The 12,093-nt window shown below is 38.7% G+C and overlaps 1 protein-coding gene across 1 annotated transcript in view; it reads right to left on the bottom strand.

Annotated features, from left to right (window-relative positions):
- Positions 1–12,093, bottom strand: part of sema3d (sema domain, immunoglobulin domain (Ig), short basic domain, secreted, (semaphorin) 3D) — a 134,395-nt gene that overhangs the window by 87,107 nt on the left and 35,195 nt on the right. Inside the window, exon 2 of the mRNA XM_033968276.2 lies at positions 3,533–3,556. The gene's annotated coding sequence lies outside the window, so the exon portion shown is untranslated. The remainder of the gene's footprint in view (positions 1–3,532; positions 3,557–12,093) is intronic.

Raw genomic sequence — 12,093 nt, 5'->3', positions numbered from 1 at the left:
TGATTTTTAACTGCATCCATTTGGATTTCGATTTCGATTTTGATTGCGATTCATCTTCTAGCCCCCCAGAGATTTCATAGTTTAGGATGTGGTTTAGATGTGGTTTGGCACTTGTATAGTCTTGGCTGTCTTTCAGTTCTTGGACCTTGTTTATTCCAGATTGAAATAGTTCCTTTCCTAAATGATGGCTTCCTGTTTGTGATTTGGTTATGTGCCCTGCCTCTGAGGCAGGAGGTCAGGGGTTCAGTTCCCCCACAGAGTGCCCACAGCTATCTGTAGTATGAGCCCGGTTTTGTCATAGAGGACGCCTGCCAAAGCACCATAGTGCTGGGGCAGACCTGGTTTAGTCCTATTACTATTTATTGCAAACCATCTCCATGGAGATGGTTAAGTTTAATGTCATACTGTGGAACATTCCAGGCTAGGCAAAAACATCTCCATGGAAATAAACAGGTGCTGGACCCTCCAGCAAAGTAGTACATCTTTAAAGGAACTGTATATTCAATTTAAATTTCATGGGCATAAACTGTTCCCAAATACAAGGTAGACATGCTAAACTCAAATATAGCTTTTACTAATAATTCAGCACTTGCAGCCAATTATTAATCAATTCTAGTGCAGCCTCTGCAGCTCAGTGAATGAATTCTGGAGGTTTTTTTCATATGAAGCATGGCCTGTCCATATACTGACAATGAGAAAAACTGTCCTCAATCTGCAGGTTAAAACACTGGCAATCCATGTTCAGTTGTGATTGTAGTACTATTTTTAAAACCTACAGGCTTCTTTAATATGTGGTTGGGTCCAAATCTTTCCTTGATTTTGTCCCATTTTGTTCAAATTACGGGAGTGGAACATTCTTTGAAATAGACTGAAGTCATTACAGTGCTTTTATGGGCTAATTGTGACCATTCAACACATGGCCAAAGAAAATTAAGTTCTGTCAACAGGACAGAAGTTTTAGTGTGAAAATGTGTTGCTGCTTCACTCAAACTTTTGTCCAGTTGACATAATAGAATGTTGTTCGCTATTGATCCTAATCAGACAACTGAGTTTGATTACACAGACACCATTCGATACATGACACATTCATCCTGCAGACTGTCTAAAGGTGCACTGTCCCGTTGGTGTGTGTGTGCTCAACAGATACCGGCTCCCTGATGTCATGACTGGACAGTATTAGTGGACAGTGTTTTCTGACTTGTTTAAGTGTAAGCTCAGATCATTCATTTACCAGACTGGAATCAACCTCCTGCCAACAAAATCGATACTCACACAACGGGCTATTGTTTTCAACACTCTCTGCTTTTCTGTGCTATACCAACGCTGTTCCTGATTTGTCTTAAAAGTGTGAAAAACATAACAAGTTCACTGTAATTATTCACGGGAATGAATTTATAACACTTTTCACAACTTTCAGAGGGTTTTGCCACAATGGTAAAACTGACAACTAGCAAGCTAAGTGCGCACTTCCTCTTAATCGGACAATTCAATCGACCAGTAGACACCCTGTTGGCATTTTCTGATATATTATTCATATTGTAAGTATTATATTACATATTGAATAGTGATTCCCATCCCACTGACATAATATTAATCTAGGCATGTTTCAGTGTCTGCACCAACCAGGTTAAACTTTTAACTCTGTACATTCAGTTGAGTCTACCTAGTTTAAAATGTAATCAGTTTCAGTAATTTTGAATGAAGTTACTGAATTAATTTACTGAAGTGAAACCAATCTGGGTTAAAAAGTTAAACCTGGTTGGTGCAGAGCAGTCTGTGAAGCACCCTACATACAGGCTCACCTTATCTAAAAGCAAAGTTATCTGTTAATTTCACTTTTCTAGCATATTTATTTAAACCTGAATTACAAAAAAGTTAAACTTGCATTTAGACTTGAAAAAGTGCTGTTATACAATATAAATAATAACAATAATACTGAAGGTGTCTGCATGATTCCATGGAAAAAGAAAGTTAAAACCATACAGGACGTTCTCCATGGAGACAGATGTGTTTTATGCCATACTGTGTAATATTATAGCAAAAGGGGGAAAAAATCCATGGAAACAATAAGATTAAGGAGTCAGGTTTGTGGAGATGCAAGCCCATTTACAGTTAGGATGCATGTTTTCAATTTGTTTTCCAGTACAATACAAACTACCAAAAATGAAAAAAAAAAACAAACAAACACATGTTTTTATTTATTTTGTTACACACTGTGGCTGACTAGTAAAAAGTGACTGAAATAATGATGTTACAGTAAAACTAACTTCACTCTGGACACTAAGCTGACACAAAATGCGTAAGTATTTTCAAAGAATAGAATTACACAGATATTAAGTCTGTGTAATCCCTCAGTAATCCAGGTATGATCCATAGTAAAATAAAAATTCAATTCTGTCAACTGGACAAAAAAGTTTTCAGAGTGAAGACGTGTCACTGCTCAGCCAAACCACTTGTTCAGTTCTGGTCAGATTACTGCTGGGCACTGCCTTATGTTTGTCTGAAGGTAGTTACATTAACGTGAGTGACTTTTTAAATAAATTGTACTTTTCAAGAGTAATTTAAACGTTTTACTCCTACTTTACTCCAAACACTAAGCACTCTAACTCAAATGAAAGTTTTGGTTCTTCTTCCCACTGTGAGTAAGTTTACAAGTGACAAAAGCGTGATGTCGACAATATGAAATGATTTGAACATTTGTAACCTTAACCTTAGTGTTTTGTCCATTCAATTGCATTTACTTAAAAAAAAAAAACATGTTACATCCAGGCAGTTCCTATTTAAGTCACTCTTACTTACTAGTACTTTTTCCCACCTACTTTTTACTCTAACTTGAGTAATGTCTTAAACCACTGCTTTGTACTTCTACTTGAGTAATATTATTTTGAAGTAACGTCAGTCTTACTTGAGTACAACTTTGGTTACTCTCCCAAAGTCTGGTAAATTTTCTGAAACAGGCAGCCTACAGTCAAATAGTGAAGTACCTTTAAATATTAGAGGCCAGGTTTAAACACGTCCACTCTAATACATGGCTCAATATACATGAAAGGACTGACAGAACAACTAAAAACACATTAGAATAACTTTTACATTATACACAAATCAACACGTGCTGTGGCCGGTATTTACAAGAAATCTGCAGCTTGGTAGATCTTTGTTTTACGGTCTCTCTGCAACACTTGTCAAACACGCGACTGGGAAATATGTTTAAACCATATTAGCCAAACGGAACGCCCTAAACACGCTGTGATCTCTTTACCAAAGAATCCAACAACATCGCTTCTTGTGCAGGACTGTCCCAAAGCAATCCGTGCGCACCGTCATTCAGTGTGCCAAAACAAAATATACATGGTGTATTCGTGGATAAGAGCTTCGCGGTACAGCCTATGCAACATTCTGAGGGCTATTTCCCATTCAGAATATATAATGTTCATAATAACTGTCCTAATTCCTCAGTTTCACAATGAATCAGTCAGTAACAGTAACAAAAACACATCGTAAGTATCCGTATTCCGTTACAAATGCGTCTTACCTGAGTGTCGCTTTTACGCACGGAAACTCTCCACACTCCAAATGCGCGCAGCCTCCCGGTGCAGACTGAACATGGATGAAGTTATGAGCCACGGTAAGTTCGCTCCCGTGGCTGTCGTCGGTGCGCTCTGAACTCTGCGTGCACTCTGGATTTGCGCGCCTGTGTGTGCGTAAGTGCGCGCGTGTGTGTGTGTCGTGTGTGAGACGGCAGCCGCTCCTCGTGCTGCCTGTTGCGTCTGAGGAGGGAGGGGAGGGGCCGAGTCTGTGCGCCCGTGTTTGTGAGGGAGCAGAGATGGATTGACGTGGTGGCTCAGGTTCAGTTGTATTTACTCACATAGGCCTTCATGTACTACGCTACATAATTCAAGAAGTGGTAGGCTACTATTCTGAGTTGGCTAGTTTTCAGACACCATCATTTTATTTTATTGAGAAGCATAATAGTAATAGTAACAGTACTTGAGTAAAAGTTGTGGTTACTCTTCCCACTCTGAATAAGTCTACAAGTGACAAAAGCTTTATGTTGACAGTATTCGATAATTTGGATTTTTGTGTTTTTTTGCACTGCTCCTGAAGATATGATTGACTCATTTTGTGGTCTATCTTTTGAAAATACCAGATTGTGTGAATTCATAAATATTTTGAATAGTGTGAATGTGTGTCATTTGGTAGGTTCTTGTGATTTGCACTAGAATATATTGTTCACTTATTGGAGCGATTTAGGCTAATAATAAGCACCAATATAAATTATCACAATATTCGTGCGTTTACAAACTCGTGAGAATCCCTCTTATCCTGCAGCTGTTGTTGCAACAAAACTGGAGATGTTTGTGAAAAATATGCTTTATTATAAAGCCCTGTACTTATCAGCGTTTACTGATACTGACAGATGAAATGATGTGTAATTGATAAAATAATAAAAACAATGTGCTCTAAATAATGAGCACATGTTGTAGCTCATTAGCAGCTAAATCACTCACGTCGATGTGATAAACACACAAAAAACAGAGGTTTAACTCTAAGCTATCAATTAATGTTATGCAAATCAACAGTGTCTAGCAAAAAGCTTTGAGATAATTTATCTTGAATCTACTCTTTGTAAATCCAGTAAAAGTCTCAGACTTTCTTCTTCACTTGATCATGTGTACATCCTGGTGCCCAACAATAATCAACAATCGCTGAAACTCTGATAATGTTTGTTTATTGGGGTCGCCGCAGTTAGTTTCTGGGAATTCTACTCTGTGACCACTGCTGATATGGAGTTTGGAGGTGCATGCTGGGATTGCATGATGACACTGCAGGAGCTCTATTGGGGTGTCACCAGAGGGTGGTAGATTCGACCAATCACAGAGCAGCATTGTGGTTTGGGCGGAGCCAAAGATGATGCACCCAAATGAACCAAAAGAAACATGGCGACGCAGACAGACATATAGAGGCCTATTTCAGCATTCATACTATTTAGTTAAAAACATACAGAGGGAAGTGCTTTGTGCATTTGTGGAGGGGAAAAAAGTCTGTGCTTTTCTCACAACTGGATTTAACCAAACTTTGATTTCTCTGCTTGTTCTGCTGTTGTGACTTCAACCAATCAACCAATCAGATTCAAACATCTATAATGACGCTCGGCCTTTTCCTGACAGCCTTCAGAGACAGACATTCCAGACTGATAAATGTAGCCAGATTGTGTTAGGCATCTGTGAAATAAAACTGGTCATTCTGGTCGTGCACAGCCGTCCGCAGTAAATAGGCCGTCTCTGCTCTCTTAAGTCCACACAGACTCTGCTCAGTCCAAGAAGATCTCAGAGTCTTGGCCAAAGCTGGGGCCAACTAATACAGGGGCCACACTCATGGTGCTGGACACAAAGGAGACGTCTGTTAGAACCAAACACACGATTTGAATATTATCCTATTATATGTTATTTATTTGGACTCTCTATTTCACTCACCTCCCTTACGACATCATAGATTTATTCTGCAGAGATTAAGTGTTATTTCAAGGCAAGAATAACACACACAAGATAGTAGGTAATATGCAAATTTATTTAAGTGTATAAGTTTAAAGATGTAAAAGAAAAAAAAATACATATGAGCAAAAGTTGGGGTACCTGATTTTCACACTGTAGAAATAGGTATTGAAATCTGTCTAACATGTGCAACTCACCATCATTTCAGCAAATTGTAATATCCACATGTGTTTCGGGCACATGGACACCTTTTTTTCAGACAGAGTGAAGCTGGGGTGGACAGTCCAAGTGCAGCCAGTCAGAGAAGTGCTTCCGGCGCTTACTTCCGGGTCAAATCTTGTCACAAACTGCTGCTCTATGGGAGAAATTCTGAAAAAACATTGAGTGCCACAGACAAATTTCAGCCCACATTATATTGTAAACAGAAGAAATACAAAGTTAAGAGTCCATTCACAATATATCACAACTCATTAGTGCTTAAAGAAGATATATTGTGCTTGTGTCTACTATATATTTATAACAGCCATGGATCATTATGTTATAAATATGCAATATTAATCTAAAACGACTTAATAAAAGAAACAAGCTCCCTGACTTCGGTGTTAGACAACTGCAGTGTCCAATGGGAGCTGATGTCACCTCAAACACCTCTGATGGATAGCTGCAGATCTTTTTTTCCCGTTTGTACCAAAATGACTATGATATGTTGCTGAATCTTACGTCTCAGTGGCCGAGTGGCGATGACAACGGGGTAGATCAGAGCAATGACATGTTGGATACAGAATAAAAAAGATTACTCAAACACGTATGAATCACTCCAAATACAACTTCGAGGGGGTAAATGAGAAGGGAAAACAACTAAAACCTGGTTGTAGAAAGTAAAAAGTCGATTTTGCATAATATGTCAGCTTCAAATAGTGCATTACAACAACTGTATAGGCCTACATAAATACTGTTTGTAGAAAGTAGGACACATGTCACACTGTATATTAAATATTGAAGTGTAGTGTTGTTTTGGCATTGGTGATTTGACTGACAGTCTGATGGGATGAGTCTAAGAGGATTTTGGCCCAGGGTCAGAAGATCCTCCGGCTGCTGGCTCTGCTTGAGTCAGGGCGGAGATCACAACAGACAACCTATTAGTGGAAATATGACCTGGGCTTTGTTTGTATGACAGGACCTTAGGGTGCTTGGATGTCTTTCAGTTTCTAGAGTAAGATATTTATTAAGTTTAACAGTTACTCATCAACCCAAAGGTCAATGGTTCAAACTTTACTCCCATTGCATTTGACTGAGACTAGACAGTGTAATTGCTCAGTTGTTCAGGTAGGTTCCATTGGAAAAAAAGCTATTCTTTTAAGTTTTTATGAGTGAATACTTTTCAACACTCATCCAAGAGGCTTCTTTAGTTCTGACAGGGTTCTGGTAATCCTTATATCTGTCTGAAGGGAGAAGCTAACTACACTGAAACTAACACACCCTAGTTGTTTACAGTAACAAGTATCTGTTACCCTAAGGTGTTGGCTGCCCCAAGTCACATTTTGCATAATTGTTCATGTCGCTGATGGGTGATCTAACACCTATTAACACACTTTTTTAAGTTGTAAAGAGGTGACAGGTCATACCCATAGACTGTATAATGAAGTGGTCTAAGGGAGTGTGGCATCATCCACAGTGTTTGGTTGCAACCAAATGAAGCCAGTTGAGGCTAGCAGTTACAGTGGCTAATCTGCAGCCAGGGACCATATATAGTAAGTGTGTTTATTATAGCAATCAAAGAGCCAATCAGGAGCAAAGAAGGTGCTGAAGGTAACGCCCATTCCTTTGGTTTGGCAGGGGGCGGGCGCTTAGCAATGCTGTCAATCAAACCTGTTGCTAATACAAAAGAGAGCGATCTCGGGGAAAGAAGGTGCCTCATTTGTCTGTTATGGATGTTCATATTTATGGACAAAATAGTGAAACAAAACACCAGGATAATGTAGAGGGGGGCTAATACAAACATTTTAGGGTCAGAATGATGAAGCTGACAGGAGCAGTTACAGAGAGAGGGGCGACGTTTCAACAAGAGCTCGAAGGAACCACTTTGCATCCATGCTCATTTCCTCTTTGGTACGTTACGGCTAGCAGGTTAGCTCTATCCATGTATATCTACAGTCTATGGTTGTGTCCAAGACCCTCACTTCTGTTCAGACATGGATTGTCCTTACTGATAAATAATGCAGACTGAAATGTTGACCCACATTGTCCACTCTCGTCACTTACCTACTATATTTCTGGTTATGACATAATCAAATTCGATAGAGTAAGACTAAACTATGAGTAGTAGTGGGCTTATTTTAACATATTTCTCTCATGATTCATTTGGCATGGCTTCATTCAAACAGCCAGCACCAATCATAGCACATATAAACATAGCTTGTACTGATTTTATTTGTTTTCCATACACAGTCTAATATGCCTATTATCTTTTTTTGAAGTTAGAATGAAAAAACAATACTCAGTTGTTCAAATGTAGTTCAAGTCTGCTTGATGTACTGTCTAATTTACTCAATAGTTATTATCTGACAAAAAATACATCACCAATATTTAGTAAATTAAATGTTTTTCAGAAAAAACTTCTTCCTCGTGTGTAAATGGTCCCTGCATTTTGGATAGAATGTTGCGTACGCCTGTTGATGAAAGATAGAAGTATTTCTTTGTTTGTTCAACTCGACTGTTGTAAAACTATTATATAAGTTACACTTACAAACTTTTTGGCACATCACTAGTATTCAGCTAGAATACGGCCAATCAGATCTTGTCCCTAAAATAGTAACATATCAGGTTCTTTCTTCTGCTCAGTGGTGGAAGAAGTACTCAGTTTTGTTACTTAAGTAAACGTACATATGCCCGGGGGGTACTAAATAGAAAGTGAGCATGGGAGTGCTTCTGACTCTGGTTCCAAATGGCTTTCTATTGAAAAAACCTCACCTCTCTCTGTAAATGCTGCTAATCATTTTTGTCTTAAAATGTTCGTATTAACCCGCTTAAGATATGAACATTAATAACAGACAAATCAGGTGCCTTCTTTTCCTGAGGTCACGCCTGCTAGCGTCAGCAACAGGTTTGAGTGACAGTGTTGCTTAACACCCAGCTCTCGCTAAACCAGCAGTGCAGGTGGTAATGAGCTGCTAGCCTCGCTATGAGGCACTCTCTTAATCTACTTTTTTATACAGTCTACGAGTAGAAAGTACAGATATTTTCTTTCAAATCTAGTGAAGTAAAAAGTATCTATTTTAAAATTGTCTTTGGATGTTTTTTACTTCTGTGGGATATTAATTGCTAACACATAACATATTTAGATCACCATGTTACCTTTTATTGTTTTGATGCTATAATCGCCAAAAAAGCACACGTTTTATAAGCTTCACTTTCATTTTTGACACTCCAAGTCCAAGACTTAGCACTCTCTGCACTAAGTCACTCACTCTTCAGAGCACAACACAATCACTGTGCATCCCACAAATAAAAATATTGCACATCGCACCAGATTTATCAAGTTGCTGTGTAAAGTTTTGTATCTTGCTTTTGTATATTTATGGATAATTGTCATGTGGGAGCATGGGTGATGTAGGCTTATGGGCTGAGCATTACACATAATCTTACAGTTAACCATAAGGATGGTTCAATTAGGGCCTGATAGAGATCACTAAATTACTGAAACGTGCATGTATGACTGAAAAAATTATTATTTTGCATAATAACCTCTCTTAAAGTACAGTGCTTTTCTACACATTGGTTTTGTTAAAGAGTGTTGTTTTACACTTTGGTAGAAAAACATTATATGCATGAGAAAAGGTTGGGAACATTTGCATTAATCCACTCAGACTCCAAAATTGCTTTTATATCTGTTGATTTAAGGGATCAACCGTTGGGAGTATATGAGGTGAGAAGCTATAAAACTATTCATTCTTCTGATAATATCTAGACAGATGCTGTGCTATCTCCACTGAGCAAATAGGAGGTAGCTGTAGGTCGGTGGAACAATTTGTTATGGCCTCCCCAAAATGTGGCTTTTGTAAGGATTAGCCCCAACACTTTCACCACTATGTTGTACTCTTGAGATAATAAACAGTTTATACATCAACTTAAAATCATCACTTCTCCAAACATATAGTGGTAGACGAAACATTAAAGTACTGAGTTATGGTTTATGACTAGCAACACTTTGGCGCTGCGATAATTACTTCAAAACTTTGTACATTAACGTTCCATTAGCAAAGCCGCTGTTTACAAAAGGAAATAGCATTCTTGTTCAACATCGCGCACATTAGCAAAAGTTACGGCGCGCAGTTCAAAGCAATCTGTGAGTAATTTTGAGCCGTAATGATAAAAATAGTTGAGAAATACAACGCGGAAAAGGCAACAAGGCAGCGACCTCCCACTCCTATCAGAACACCCACACCGAAGCTAATGCTAATGCTAATGTGGGTCTTTTAGCCTAAGCGCCACTGGACTAGAACTGATTAGCTGATGGTTTTCGATAACAAAGTCCACCGCTGGATCGCCAAGTGCTGAATCTACAGGGGAAGTGTAATGAGGATTTAAATGGTGGTTACTGAGACTGGAGATAAGGATCTGTAATTGCGGGACAACAAGCTGGAAAATAGCATGTTATAAAGTGAGAGGGAGGCATGGGAAGGACAACAATCATCTACAATAGTGGATTTAGCAGCGTAAAGATTACAGGCCTGTATGTGTTAAAACCACATTCCACCTGCATTATCTTGTATTCATTTGTGACAAAGAATTAACAACGATGTTTTTTCACTATCATGGTTTCACTGGCATGGTATTTTAAAGAGTGGCTCAGAATGAAATCATCTCACACACAAGTTGAGCCACAGCAGAGAAACATCTGTCTGGGATAGTGAAAGAGTTTAAGTCTGTCAACTGTACAAAGGTTTTGAAGTGAATACATTCAGATATGGCGAATAAACACCGCTCATGCAAGAGTCTTCTTCTGAAGTGAAATTCTCCCGGACGACTGAGGGATTACGCAGACAGCTGGAATGCACTATTTTTTTCAATGCAGTTATGCCACACTGGCTCCACGGACACTTTGCATTGGTCCTATGATAGAAAATACTCATATAGTGTTTCTCAATCAGGTGAAGGTTCAGAGGGGTTAGGGTTAAAAGGAACTGCATTGGTATAGTCAGAGGCAGTTGTTCCCTTTACTTTGCACTGTATGTATTGAAGGTGTTTTCCTGAATTAGAAGAAATAAAGGTCAGGTTACAGCACAGGCCCTTTTAAAACATGTATTCTTATTTATATTGTTAATCACAATGATAGCTGTGACTGAAGTAGGCCTTGTGTGTGAAAGTCTTGTTCAAAGATACCTCAACTCGTACTGTTATTGTAAGAATACAAGTTCAAAGTACATAGTTCCAGTATCTTGTCTGAACCAGTTTGGAGTAGTGGCCTATAGTGCACAAAAATATTCATCATTTTAAACCCCACAAATGTCTCAGAAAACCACTTTTGTATAACTTTGCAAACTCAGAAAAGTCAAATCTTGCTTGCAGCACTACATAATTCTATCCAAACGTCTCATGGTAATTCATTGTATTAATTATACTTATCAAGTAAATCTGAAGTATTTCAGTTGATACAGTCTTGTATATTGTTGTTGACACGAACCAAGTGTTTTCCTACCAAACATGTGCAACTAATGAAAAGTGAAAGAACTCTAACAGCATTGGGCTGTTTATTTTCTTCCGCTCTGTTAGAATGCTCAGTGTTGGTGCATGCTAGTGTTTATGTATTTATTAGCTCGAGTGTGCCAGGGTTGTGTTAGCTCCTACTAAAGGTTGTTTGAAGTTGTAAATGAGTCAAAATGCCAGGAGCTCATGTAGTAATTGCTGTATACTGAATGAAAGTAAAATAGAAAAAAAGTTATAGGCTACAATGAAAAAAAATGGAAAAAAGTGTAAATATAGCCTTGAGCATACTAACTTAAGAGAAGGATTGTCTGAAAGATACAATAAATGCAAACAGTTATCTATAACTTGATAGTAAAAAGTCATTTAGCCCTGATTTCTGTACCGAGTTCATATGCCCCCTGGTGGCACTTTGATGAGTACAAATCTTACAAATGTTGATATCGTTAAAGATCAGTATTAGTCTGTTGAGAGTGTATGGATGTTAAAATCAAAGAGCAGCACCTCCTGGATTACGAATGACATCACAAGATTCAGGTCCACTATGTGAGTTTCCCAGTGCAGGGCATGGATCTGTAATAAGAACTGGATAAGACACTTCTCCTCTGTCCCCATGTAGATCGACTTGTGGCTGCTCCAGATTCTACAGCTCCCGGGAGCGCCAGCCCAGGAAGAATTCTCACACAATGCATTTTTTGGGAAATCAAACTGCCCATGTTCAGCTGAGAGGGCATCTTCTGTGGTATTCCTCTGTATTTTCACAAAATGAACATTTTAGAATTTTTTTCTAAGACTTAGCCTAGACCCGCTCTATGCCCGAGCTAACTCCACTCTAGCCAGCATCGCTCTAATTGGTCGGAACTGATCACATGGTACACATTTCTATACTAGGCCAGTA

Source organism: Periophthalmus magnuspinnatus, chromosome 6 (assembly GCF_009829125.3).
Source record: "Periophthalmus magnuspinnatus isolate fPerMag1 chromosome 6, fPerMag1.2.pri, whole genome shotgun sequence".
NCBI lineage: Eukaryota > Metazoa > Chordata > Actinopteri > Gobiiformes > Gobiidae > Periophthalmus > Periophthalmus magnuspinnatus.
Note: the sequence above shows the minus strand (reverse complement) of the source record. Positions and strands in the feature narration are given on the sequence as shown.